Here is a 13,129-nt window from a genome sequence, read left to right as displayed (position 1 = left end):
CCTCCCTTCCCCTCCCCTCCCCTCCCCTCCCCTATGATCCCTGTCCCTACACACCCCTACACTCCCCTCCCCTATCCTAGCCTACACTCCCCTTCGCTACACTACCCTACATTACCCTATGCTCTCCTACACTCCTCTCCCCTCTCCTCCCCTCCTCTCCCCTCTCCTCCCCTATGCTCCCTGTCCCTACACTCTGCTACACTCCCCTCCCCTATACTACCCTACACACCCCTACACTCCCCTCCCCTATCCTAGTCTACACTCCCCTTCGCTACACTACCCTACATTACCCTATGCTCCCCTCCCCTCCTCTCCCCTCTCCTCCCCTCCTCTCCCCTCTCCTCCCCTATGCTCCCTGTCCCTACACTCTGCTACACTCCCCTCCCCTATACTACCCTACACACCCCTACACTCCCCTCCCCTATCCTAGTCTACACTCCCCTTCGCTACACTACCCTACATTACCCTATGCTCCCCTCCCCTATGCTCTCCTACACTCCCCTCCCCTATCCTACCCTACACTCCCCTAAACTCCGCTCCCCTACACTACCCTATACTCTCCTACGCTTCCCTCCCCTCTAACATGCTACACTCCGCTATGCTATGCTACGCTACCCTATCCTACCCTATCCTACCCTCCCCTACACTATCTTCCCCTGCCCTCCCCTTCCCTCCCTTTCCCTCCTCTTCCCTCCCTTCCCCTCCCCTCCAGTCCCCTCCCTTCCTTTTTTTCCCTCCCCTTCCCTCCCCTCTGGTCTTCTTCTCTCCTCTCTTCTTTCTTTCGGGCAACTTCAAATCGCTTCAGTCGTTCTCATAGCTCCTATCCCTGGCTGATTCATGGGAACCCATCAGCAGCAACCAGAAGCGCTCCAGCTGCTGTGTCACTGGTCGAGCAACAGTCTCCAACTGGGAATCGCTGACTTTGTTCTGTGGCTCAGACAGGTGCCTTGCAGTTCCACCGTGGCCTGGACGTGTCCTCTTGCTGTGTCCCCACCTACATCGCAGTTCTGCTTAGAAGCAGCAGCAGGCTTTTGAAGATGTCCCACTCCTTCCATTTTCAGTTTCAGAGCTTGGCTAGCCGGGTGGTGTCTGTCAACAGAAGACAACAAAGAGATTTGGGTTAGAAACAGCTAACTGAGTAGTTCCTTTGCACAAGGGCAAGGACTATTTACCCCTTCCTAATGGAGACTGCAGTGTCAGCGATAATGACAGGTCCTTCAGAGAGCTTTGAAAGATCCCTTGGGGATGCTGAGTCCAGAGGACCAGAGGAAATCTGTCTAAAGTACACCATGGAATCACTCTGAATTACTTCCGAGCAGAAGCATGTGGCCGATACGGCTTCAGCTGGTTTCAGTGTTCTTCTTCACCTCATACCTAAATCCAGATAAAAGGTCTCAATGCAGATGGAAAGACTGAGAACTATAGAAATCACTGATGTGCTTTGAGAACTTCTAAGAACTGAGAACTAAATAAATCCAAGGTTGCAACATTAAGGATTGGTTAGAAAAGTAAACGTTAAAAGCAAGTAAAGGAGAAGGACAAGTAAGCTTTCTTAAAGGATCTACTATATTTAAAGGATCATTAAATAAGTAAATAAGTAATGAAATATATATGCAGAGAGATAGATAGATAGATATACAGAAACCTAAGAAACTGCTGCGCAGGTTAGCTTCTTGCTCTCTTTTCTCAAAGTGCTAGTGAATACAGCATCTGTGTGCGTTACAAGCATTACCCTCAGTCCACCACAGGTACACACGCGAGGACAGCCTGCAGGTTGCGGAGGCAAAGAAACTGCTCTGGCTGGATGTGAAGAGCCAAGACAGAAGTTGCTGTCAGGGAAAAGATACACAGAGGGGATGAAAAACACGGAGTGTGCTTCCGACCTTCACAACTTCTAAGCAAGTGGAGATGAGGGTGTGGAAGAAGCAAATCAGCTGCTGATTGAGAAGCAGCCTGAAGATTGCCCTTAAGCAGGGCCTTGCATTCTTCGTTTTTAGAGCATTGCTTGCCTTCAAGTGCACGATCGGGATTTTATTAACTTTCTACCACTACAGAATGGCACCCGATTCCTTCACAAAACTTACGGGTGGTAATTGGAAGTATTGGTCTGCATTCTCTATTTCCTTCTTCATCTCAATTCTCTTTTGGCCTGTGAAGCTTTTCGGATCAGAGGAGAAGATCCGCTGTAATCCGGAGTTTTGGATACTGCAAAGGAAACAAAGAATCGTACTGACAGCTCTTGTCAACCTCACCTGCAACCATCACAGAAAAGAACACCGAAAGAACGCCGCTTTCTCATGGGAAGCATAAATTTGAGCATAGGAGTCCTATAGCTGAAGCGAGGTGAAGCAAGTTCCAAAGAAGGTGAAGGAGCACACCCATACGCATTTCCATAAAGCCGTGTTTTCAAACAAACGGTTTAAAGACTTAGATTTTCTTACAAGGGAAGAATGAAACAATAAATAAACGAAAATTACCTGGACATCCAGTTTTCCTCTAGCTTGCTTTGGTTCTTTCAGAATCTGAGTCTGGAGTGACAGTCAGGGAGCAGCATTGTGCAGAAATGCCAAAGCCTCCCCAGCTTGTTGTACCTTCATCAACAAGGCCTTTGATAGTGCTGCCTCCTCAGCAACACCAGCAATTTCCTAGGAAAGCTGGTGTCCACCAGGTCAGTCAGGAATGGGAAACCCCTCTAGCCACAGTTTCACACTCACACCAGAGTTGGCAGGACAGGCCGACGGACAGAGAAGGGTCTGTAAGAGTGTTAGAAAACAGCCTTGAAACAGATTTCCGTCAACCCAGGACAAATTACTTGCTCATCCCTTCCAACTGAACTCGAAGTAGAAGGAGGTGATCCCAAGCTGCATTCCTGACATCTATGCTGCAAAGTCATCAAATGTGACATGTTACTGTACCAGCCTGTTACGAACAGAAACAGGACTTTGAGGTTATGCTGTCTGATTAGAATTAAGCTCAAAGAGTTAGTCCTTTGGTATGTTTTTGTGTGCAAGTGTTTTCACTGTCTCCCAGACAATGTCTCCAGCAAGCTAGCTGCTTGTTTCATTTGTTCTGTTCTGTTCTGTGCTGTTCCGTTCTGTTTTGTTTTGTTTTCTCAGCAAGGATTCTTAGAGAAATGAGATTAAAGTGATCATCTTGTATGTCCATCCATCCCTCCCACCCCTTCGCTTGTCCAGAGCTTTTACCTTGTCCACCAGCTTGAATGAACTCGGTCATAGACGCAGTTGTGTCCAAGCCATTCTGTTGCCAGACATGTTGTGAAAACAGACAGCTAAGTAGTGAGGAGAGGACGTGCTGCTGTCTGCAGTGTGACCTCAGCGCTTACCAAACAGTAGGGAATACACAGAGAAGGGCGTTACGAAAACTTCAAGCCCCAGATACATTTTATGTGGAAACCATATTTCCCAAGATAACACTGGACACAACTGCATAATCAAAATGGATTCATTTCTTGGTTCATCCAACTCCTAGGTTTTAGTTTTGAAAAGTTTCTGTCTTGGCTTAAAGCACTCTTCCAATCTCTATTTCCAGTTACTATGATTTCCTGAAATAGCTCATCCCATTTTTTTCTTTGTACAATCTCCCAGTCTCTTTGTTTTCCTCTCCCCAAGAAACTTAGAACTGCTCTCTTCATACTTGACAACTAGATATGGAGCTGTATCAGCCAGAAGGAAGTTTCCTTCACACTTTCCGCTTCTTACGGTATCTGGACTCTTACCTTTACTCTTACTCGCCCTTCCTACGTTAGCACCAAGAAAGCTGTTTTGGAGATCTGACGTCTTGTTTTCCAGAAGCTACCCTGAATCACCTTTACGAGAGCTGTCCCACGCTGCGAGCACAAGTCTTGCAGTCTGGCCAGATATTTGCCTTCTAAGTCAATAATCAAATCTGTCGAGTTAAGAACATGGAATTAATGGAAAGGAAATCCTTTTATGTTTATTTATTTATTTATTTTTTCCTAGACTGAGAAGGGATGAATTGTGGGGAACAAGCAAAACTCAGGTGAAAAATGAAATGACAAACGTTAAGGTCAGGCAGCTTGCCCACTGCAAGTGCTAGCCTGAAAGCAGATGGAGTGCATCTTCATACACCACAGCCTGAGACACTACTCGACAGGCCAGCCCATGTGATGAAGTCCAATGCTGTCCTGAATTTTAACGTGACAGGGGGACTCTTAAGCCTCTTGTTTATGCTTTAGCACTTGCGGTCTATGGGAGGACCACAGCACACTCTTCTCTGTCTACCCTTATTTGTTGATTGTCTGTAGGAAGAGGAGAACGTGCAGAGGCCCTCAGCCGTACATTGGGTCTGTTCTCACTCTGTGCAGCTCCATCATTGAGCAAAGTACCAAACTTGATGCTTCTGTAAGGGCTTTACACAAACTACAGAATACTAAAATGAAACATTCACAACAAAACCACACTGCTTTCCCCAGCCAAGCATCAAAACACTTACAGAAGGGCATGGGCCCTCTCTGTCCTCACGTGGTTTCATCACATCCAGCACCCTTCTCTGTGCCTCCCAGCTAAACGTGCACAGAGGCAGCTGTTGCCACAGTGCTGTGGTGACATCATTCAGTTCTGTTTCTGAAGTCACCACCGCAGGCGCCTCCCAGTGACGGCACAACACTCTCTGTTGCTACTGCGTATGTCTCAGAAACAGCTAGAGGAGTACCACTATGCCCAAACTGACTTGAATTAGAGTAGTTCAAAAATTATTCCCTGCTCCCCTACATCTGTGGAAGGTGTGTGATAAATCTTTTCCTTGAGAAAGGATTACAGACACAAAGAGCTTGATTCTGATACGTTGCCCGTACTTGGAGGGCAGTTCACCTTTTATTTCCATGTAAGAAAAAAGAAGGGGAAATCAACAATTCTCTTCCTCTGAGCTGGGAATATGAAATAACCCCAATTCTCCAGGAAGCCTTAAGAAGGAAACTATGCATCTCCTTGTTAAACATCTTGTTTATTCGGAAAACTTTTCCAGTCCTTGGCAACTGCAGTGGTCTGAATCGGGTGGGCAGCCGAGTTCCACCACGACCGCTCTCTCACTCCCCCTCCTCAAAGGGAAAGGGGGAGAAAATACGGTGCAAAGGGCTCAAGGGCTGAGATAAGGACGGGGAGATCGCTCAACAATTCTCGTGACAGGCAAAGCAGACTCAGCATAGGGAGATAGTAAGAGTTATTGCCTGCTACCAACAAACTAGACACGTGAGAAACAAAGGAAAGAAACCCAAAACGTCTTCTCCCCATCTGCCCTCTTCCACCTCCTCCCCCTTAGCAGAAGAGGGAAACGGGGGGCTGAGGGCTGTGGTCTGTCCCTGATGCTTTGTCCCTGCCGCTCCTTCTCGGTCCCTCCCTGCCCCTGCTCCGCGTGGGGTCCCTCCCACGGGATGCCGTCCTTCCCCAGCTGATCCCACACGCGCTGCCCACAGGCAGCAGCTCCTCAAGCACTGCTCCCACACGGCTCCGTCCCACGGGGTCCATCCATCCATCCCCCAGGAGCAAACTGCTCCAGCACGGGTCCCCCACGGCTGGGCGGCAGCTCCCCCCAGACCCCCTGCTCCTGCGGGGGCTCCACTCCATGGGCCGCAGCCTCCTCCAGGCCACATCCAACCTGCTCCACCGGGGGCTCCTCCACCCACGGGGGGGCTGCAGCGTGGAGATCTGCTCCATGGGGGACCCATGGGCTGCAGGGGGACAGCCTGCTCCACCGGGGGCCTCTCCCTGCACAGCCCGCAGGGGAACTGCTGCTGCCTGCCTGCAGCACCTCCTGCCCTCCTGCTGCACTCCCCTGGGGGGCTGCAGGGCTGCTTCTCCTCTCTTTCTCCCTGTGAAGCAGCTTTTTTTGTTGTTCTTTTTTTTCTCCTTTCTTCAATATGCTCTCACAGAGGAACAAGCGACATCGTTTCTTGGCTTGGCTCTGGCCAGCAGTGGAGCCCTTATCTAACGTGGGGCAGCTTCTAGATTCTTCTCCCGGAAGCCACCCCTATGGCCCCCTGCTACCAAAACCTTGCCACGTAAACCCACCAGAGCAACTCTTTTGGTGAAGAAATTTTTCGTAAGAACCAACCGAAACCTCCCCTGGTACAACCTAAGGGGTTTTGTTCTTGTCACTTGGGGCTTGGGAGAAGAGAACGACCCCCACCTCTCTGGAGCCTCCTTTCAGCTTCCTGTAGAGCACAGGAAGGTCTCCCCTGAGCCTCCTTTTCTCCGGGCTGAACAACCCCAGCCCCCTCAGCCGCTCCTCACCAGACTTGTTCTCTAAACCCTTCACAAGCTTCAGAGCCCTTCTGCGGACACGCTCCAGCACCTCGAGGTCTTCGCTGAGCACAGTGCTCGAGGTGCGGCCTCACCAGAGCCGAGCACAGAGGGACAACCGCTTCCCTAGTCCTGATGGCCGCTCTAGTTCTGATACAAGCCAGGTGTAGAGATATTTCTATGCATATATATGCAGCACTAGTACATGTTCCTTGGAAAAACGGTCAAACTCTCCTCAAACCCTCTAACTGGTTTCCTCTAACTGGCACTGATGCTTCAGCTGGATCCTCTAAATCCCATTTTACTGCTTCTGCTTCCTAAGCAGGTGACGGAAACTCCTAACCGCAGAGCAGAGGAGTGCTAGTTCTGTCTACAGGCAATATTTGGAAGTTTGGAAGATGCTTCCCTTGCTCAGCTGCCATCCCTGGGTTAATCAATCACCCGATCTTTTGCCTTCCAGCAAAAGTCTTGATGCAGTTCTTAAGGCAAGTTATTTCTGAAAATCCTCATCCAGCTCTGTGCACGCCAAACCTTTCATGGCACTGTGCAAGGCGCGGATGGCAGCGATAAATCAGGTTGTGGAATGAATGGCAACGTGTGGGGAGGGAATTTTCAGGTGGCTTCGCGCTGTTTCGCAGGTCCCTGAATTAGAGGTAATGAGGAAACAAGCAGTAGGAACAAAACCTTGAGCGAGGCTGAGATCAAGAATTGGCTACAGTGTTAAAGAGGACCTTTGGGCAGTGGGCAATTGCTGGCTGGCTCCAGGCGTGTGTCTGAGGGTCTCTGACCAACTGTGGGATAGATTCGGGCGCGTGGACAGCACGTGGGGCTACGGGGAGAGGACATGTAGGAGTGAAAAAGGGCAATAAACGCCTCCTGTTCAAGAGCCATCAGGAGTCTGTGTCTTGCATCCCTTCAGCAACACAAATATATGGCTCCAGATCCAAAATGTCATGTATTTGGCAATTTTATTTATGGTAGCACTCCCCTCCCCTCCCCTCCCTACCGCTCTTTTGCTGTCCCTCCCCTCCCCTCTTTTGCCTCCCCTCCCCTCCCCTCTTTTGCCTCCCCTCCCCTCCCCTCCCCACCGCTCTTTTGCTGTCCATTCCCTCCCCTTCCCTCCCCTGTTTTGCCTCCCCTCCCCTCCCCACCACTCTTTTGCTGTCCATTCCCTCGCTTCCCCTCTTTTGCCTCCCCTCACGTCCCCTCCCCACCGATCTTTTGCTGTCCATCCCCTCCCCTCCCCTCTTTTGCCTCCCCTCCCCTCCCCTCCCCACCGCTATTTTGCTGTCCATCCCCTTCCCTCCCCTCTTTTGCCTCCCCTCCCCTCCCCTCTCCTCCCCTCCCCTCCCCTATGCTCCCTGTCCCTACACACCCCTACACTCCCCTCCCCTATCCTAGCCTACACTCCCCTTCGCTACACTACCCTACATTACCCTATGCTCCCCTCCCCTCCTCTCCCCTCTCCTCCCCTCCTCTCCCGTCTCCTCCCCTATGCTCCCTGTCCCTACACTCTGCTACACTCCCCTCCCCTATACTACCCTACACACCCCTACACTCCCCTCCCCTATCCTAGTCTACACTCCCCTAAACTCCGCTCCCCTACACTACCCTATACTCTCCTACGCTTCCCTCCCCTCTAACATGCTACACTCTGCTATGCTACACTCTGCTATGCTACGCTACGCTACGCTACCCTCCTCTTACCTCCCGTACACTATCTTCCCCTGCCCTGCCCTGCCCTCCTCTCCAGTCCCTCCCTTCCTTTTATTCCCTCCCCTTCCCTCCCCCCTTGGCTTCTTCTCTGCGGGGGCTCCTCTCCACGGGCTGCAGCTCCGGCCCGGGGCCTGCTCCTGCTGGGGCTCTCCATGGGCCGCAGCCTCCTCCAGGCCACATCCACCTGCTCCACCGGGGGCTCCTCCACCCACGAGGGGGCTGCAGCGTGGAGATCTGCTCCATGTGGGACCCATGGGCTGCATGGTTACAGCCTGCTCCACCAGGAGCCTTTCCATAGGCTGCAGGGGAACTTCTTCTGTGTGCGTGGAGCACCTCCGGCCTTATCTTTAGGGCTGGTTCTCACTCTTCGCTACCCCAGCTGCCATTACATGGTAGGTGGTTTTTTATTTGTTTGCTTGTTCTCCCCTGTCTTAAATGTGCTCTCACAGAAGCACGTACAACATCACTTACTGGCCTGGCCAGCTATGTACCCGTTTGGAGCCATCTGCTACTAGACCTTACTGCATCCCATTGGGCCGCTGCTGGACTCTTCTCACAGACACCACCCCTGTAGTGGTGTCCAATCCCGGCTACAAAGACCTTGTTACATAAACCCAATACACCTGGTGATCCAAGTTGTATTTTGCTTAGAGTACATTGCACTCACCTGTTTTGCTTACTAGATATTGCTTTCTGTTGCGGGAGGGGACAGAGGGGAGTTTTGTACATTTAAGTATCGTTCTGGCATTTGGACATAACTTAGTCATCAATGTATACATATATATGGACATCTTCTACCTGATTGATGTGATATATACTTCTCATTCTCTTTTTCTATTATATTGTTTTAATGATAATAGCTTAAAACATTTCATTTTTACTCTAGATAACAAAGAGTCAGCTCAAACCTGAGTTTGGTAGCTCATGACCTGTTAGTACAGTTACAGTCATACTTACTTTGGTTTTGCATCAGAATAATAATCTATATGTATTCTCAGATTTCTTAAAAAGGAAATATCACAGATAATGTTTGATTTTATTCTGAGGCTGAAGCTTTGCACAAGGTTAAAGTCAAGTGTCTGGGAGGTGAAAATCTTCTGTGCTTATATTTATTCTGTTATGACTATCACTTGTCCTTGAATCTTAGTTTTACTAATTTGGAAGGTTTTGACTGGTCTTGTTCTGTGTACATTAATTGTGTGCCTCTACTATCAAAATTAGAGGACTGGAAAAAAGAACAACAAAACCACTCCCCCCCTCCCCCCCCAAAAAAAAAAAAAAAAAAGAAATAAATTTCTTAGCGTTCTTTGATAATTATATTTCATTTATTTGTTTGTTAAAGTTTCCTTTCCCTCAAATGAATGAAGTGGCACAGGAATCACATACTAGCTAAAGGAAAAGGTAAATAATATCTTGATTGCTTATGTACATGTATGTTTTAGACCATAATTCATAGAGCCTATCACAAATCTATACTGTCTGCTTCATCTCCCTTACATCCAGCAACCAAGAATTTTAATGTATTTGCATTGCAAACAAAGAAGATTAAATTTTATTTTATTTTTTCCAAATTCCCAAAAGCTTTTACTCCAAAAAAACTCCTGCTTCTAGTTTGCTCCCAGAAGAGTAGTGTCCTGCATACAGTTCCTTTCATAATTTCTCGACCTTACTAACTTCACTTTCTTTGGAGTGCTTCAGCTTCTTGACATAGTCCAGCTGGCACTAGACAGTTTATTCACCTCACCTCACTCCCCCCAAAGTCCTGTAAGAATCTGTTAAAAAGAAACTACTGATGAATTATATAATACGATGTATTTTGTGGACCATGAGAAAGCAGGGTAACACCTCAATAAATTGTTAGGCAACTAAACAATGAAAAATTATTTCCTGAAAATTAAATTCTGAGTAATATTCTTTATTTGCTTTATGTGGTGGTGTGTTGTATATGTGGTAAATTACCAGAAAAAAATAGAGGGCAAAGCAGGTTGATACAGAACAATTGGCACAAAATGTGCCACAGAAACTCAAAAAGGCAGTAAAACAAAGGTCTTTACTCCCTAAGAATGTCACTCTTGCTATGCATTCCTTATGCAGTGATGCAACTTGCATACATTTTCTTCCAGTTTTCTAAAAGTTGCGGAGCATGGAGCAAGATGCATAGCAAATCTTGCCTTATACTTTCAGCCTAGGTCCTGTTAGGTAACCTGTTAGGGGTAGTGAAGACAAACCATCATCTTATGATAGGCAAATGATGGCACTCTCTATTTTACTCTTAATAAAAAATATAAATTGATTGCCTTGATTTGAACTTCTTGTTGTATGGACTGGATTCTCTGATTAAAAACAAACAAACAAACAACAACAACAACAAAAAAAAAAACAACACATAAAACTGAATGGAAAACAAAAGGTAGAGAGACAGGAAAATAGAAAGGAGAACTAAAACCTGAGTGACTGTATTAGGTGTGTCTCTAGTTCTTTATCAAAACTTCTGTTATAGTACTTTTTTTTTTTCTCTGACATCCACCACTAGGAGTAAATGTACTGAAGGTTATCTTGCAGTATTTTTATACTGCTTTTCCTTTCTGCTTTCCCTTCACAAGGACATACTCTTTCATCTTTTTATTTAGTCATATAATATAACACTATATGCTATACTCTAGCCTCCCTAGGAGCTGCAGTTTGTCCTTAGAACTTGTTGCCTAAGGTGCTTACTGCAGCTGGATTCCAGAGCTGTTTATTTAATTACTCTTCCTTGGTGTACTGCCAATACACAATGAACTATAATGCAATATGTCTTTCCCTTTCCTCCTTGCACCTACTGTCTTGCAACTAACAAGCTGAACTAAACTAAAAAGAAGTAAAGAAAAAATGCATAAGAAAACACTTTCGATTAAAAATGAATGAAACCTATACCCCTTAAGGGAACAGCCCTTACATGAATACATGTGCATACAATACATATTCTTTATTTTATTTTTTATTTTTTTCTTGGAGGGGGGGAGGGGAAGGGCAGCTTTGCTTGATTAAAGTTCTGTCCCTGCATAGTATTTTGCACAGTGCCCAGCAGGGGATGCAACCAAACTGGTATGTAATGCATCAACTTTTATTCAGCAGATTGAATATTAATGCAGTATTCAGTCAACTAGAATTCAACCACTCCATAAATCTGTGAAGAATTTGAATATATATCTACAAAGACATAGAGGCTTCCTGTAATGTAGATCTTCTAATCTATCCAACAAAAATATTTATGCCTTAAAATGTCAGGAGAGAGCTTAAGAGTGTTCCTATGTCTCTGTGATTAGATCACTCTTTGCAGGGAAGAGACTTATTCCACGTTTCTTTTAATGCTTATATAACACATAGCCAGGTGTTGAAGTCCTTTCTGTGATTTAGAACCTATTGAAACACATGCAACAAAAATGGCAGTACTGTTTTAAAACTAGTAGGAGGAAGCATTTCCCACTGTTCAAATTCATAAGCTAGATCAAGGGGAGTCTTTTGTTAATGCTTCCTACTGTTACACATAACACACTAAAAGACAGGAGGTATTAACTTCGTAAAGCTGTTGTGAAGTATTGCCAATGACTAGATAGAAACAGGTATAGCTCTTCCCTTATAATGGCATTACAACAACTTCTGTATTGCTTCATTCATTTGCATGATCTTCAGTTCAATGACGCTGTACAGATACAAAAATAGTGAAAGGTTTGTGTGTAGTAACACCATCTTAAAGTGCTACTTTACTAGTGCAACTACTCTAGATGAATACCAAAGCATTTGCAAAGAAAGTCACAGCGTTGAAGGTTATTTAGTCCATTAAACATGCCTATCTTTTAATCACAGAGAAAATTTTTTATTACTGATTTTTATCCCTTACCACTCCCAATTTTGAGTCCATTTTTTAAGTTTTTGGATTCCTTTACAGTATACCCAAGACTTGCTATACTGTGAGAGCTGAAACATATATGGAACTAATTGTTAGAAAGCTCTTAAGTAAAATAAGTTTCTATCAGGCTGATACAAAGGTCAGAATGCCCTGTTGGTTCTGAAGTCTTAATCAAGGGACAGCAAATGCACTATATATAGGAACGTAAGACCACAGAACAAATGCATGGGCAACTAAGGCATTGACTTGAACGTGATTTATAGTTCTTGGAGGGAGGAGCTGAGAGCTAAGATGATACAGAAAATGCAAATGTCATGCTTAAGGAAAATTTGTATTAAAATGTGAGAAAGACTAGCTCAGACACGTCAGCGTCAACATTTGCTGCTGTTAATGTAGGACACTTCTCATGTATGAAGTCTTTTCAAAAAAAAGAAAAAAAGTTTCAGAGACTCCAAATTGTACATATTTCAGAAATAAACTTTTATTTTTCCTCTTCCTTCAATTTACATATGTTTATTATTTTAAAGGCCTAGGAAATGCATTGCCTTTGAGAGCTAAGTCTGATCCTGTGAAGAACTGAATGCCGTTGTCTCCTCTTGACAGCAAATACTTATTTGGAGGGGGCCAGAGGTGTTACAGTTGAAGAATAAGTGATGAAAACAGCATTTTATTTATAGCAAGATAGACAGCATAGATGAAATAGAGGAAGATTACAAAGACTGCATGGAAAAAAAAATAAAAAGTAAATCAGCTTCATATACTTGAATACATGTGTTCAGAATATAGCTGGAGATTATTGAGGGAATATTCCGCATCGACGTAGGTTGCATTTTCAGGAAGTAACTTATATCCAAAGACTGAGACAGAAAATTTCACACAACTCTGATGGATTTACTGAACTTTCATAAAAGATCAATGAAGGCTGATCATCTAATTCCTGAAACCACTTCTTACGAACTTTGATGGGAGTTTAATAACTTAATCCCTGAAACTCTTGTTAAGATCTTTGTCCAACTTAGCATAGACTTCAGGTTATTCAGTAGATTTTTCTTTCAGCCAAATTAAAGACTGATACAACATACGATTCTATGATAAATATTAAAATAATAATAAAAATCAAGGAAAGCACTGATATTTTCACACAAAGTAAATAAGTAGTAATTCAGTAGTGAAAAAGACAGTAAGACTGAATTTAGACTGAGGTGTTTTTTTTTGCTAAAATCACCAGGAAGTATATAAATCT

The 13,129-nt window shown here is 45.4% G+C and overlaps 3 long non-coding RNA genes across 4 annotated transcripts in view; 1 reads left to right on the top strand and 2 right to left on the bottom strand.

Annotated features, from left to right (window-relative positions):
• Window positions 1–753: 753 nt before the first annotated feature.
• LOC140001716 (uncharacterized) lies at window positions 754–2,615 on the bottom strand. The gene is made up of 5 exons (XR_011807211.1): window positions 2,478–2,615; window positions 2,085–2,205; window positions 1,733–1,829; window positions 1,173–1,374; window positions 754–1,089 (listed from the first exon to the last, which is right to left on the bottom strand). It is a non-coding gene; the product is annotated as an uncharacterized lncRNA (long non-coding RNA).
• A 64-nt stretch (window positions 2,616–2,679) lies between these two features.
• LOC140001717 (uncharacterized) lies at window positions 2,680–4,582 on the bottom strand. Its single transcript, XR_011807212.1, has 3 exons — window positions 4,474–4,582; window positions 3,737–3,906; window positions 2,680–2,753 (listed from the first exon to the last, which is right to left on the bottom strand). It is a non-coding gene; the product is annotated as an uncharacterized lncRNA (long non-coding RNA).
• Window positions 4,583–8,074: 3,492 nt separating this feature from the next.
• Window positions 8,075–13,129, top strand: part of LOC140001715 (uncharacterized) — a 36,250-nt gene continuing 31,195 nt past the window's right edge. For both annotated transcript variants that reach the window (XR_011807209.1, XR_011807210.1), the window contains exon 1: window positions 8,075–8,386. This is a non-coding gene — a long non-coding RNA (uncharacterized lncRNA). The remainder of the gene's footprint in view (window positions 8,387–13,129) is intronic.

This window comes from Anas platyrhynchos, chromosome 2 (assembly GCF_047663525.1).
Source record: "Anas platyrhynchos isolate ZD024472 breed Pekin duck chromosome 2, IASCAAS_PekinDuck_T2T, whole genome shotgun sequence".
NCBI lineage: Eukaryota > Metazoa > Chordata > Aves > Anseriformes > Anatidae > Anas > Anas platyrhynchos.
The sequence above is the reverse complement of the archived record's forward strand: the minus strand, read 5'-3'. Positions and strand labels throughout refer to the sequence as shown.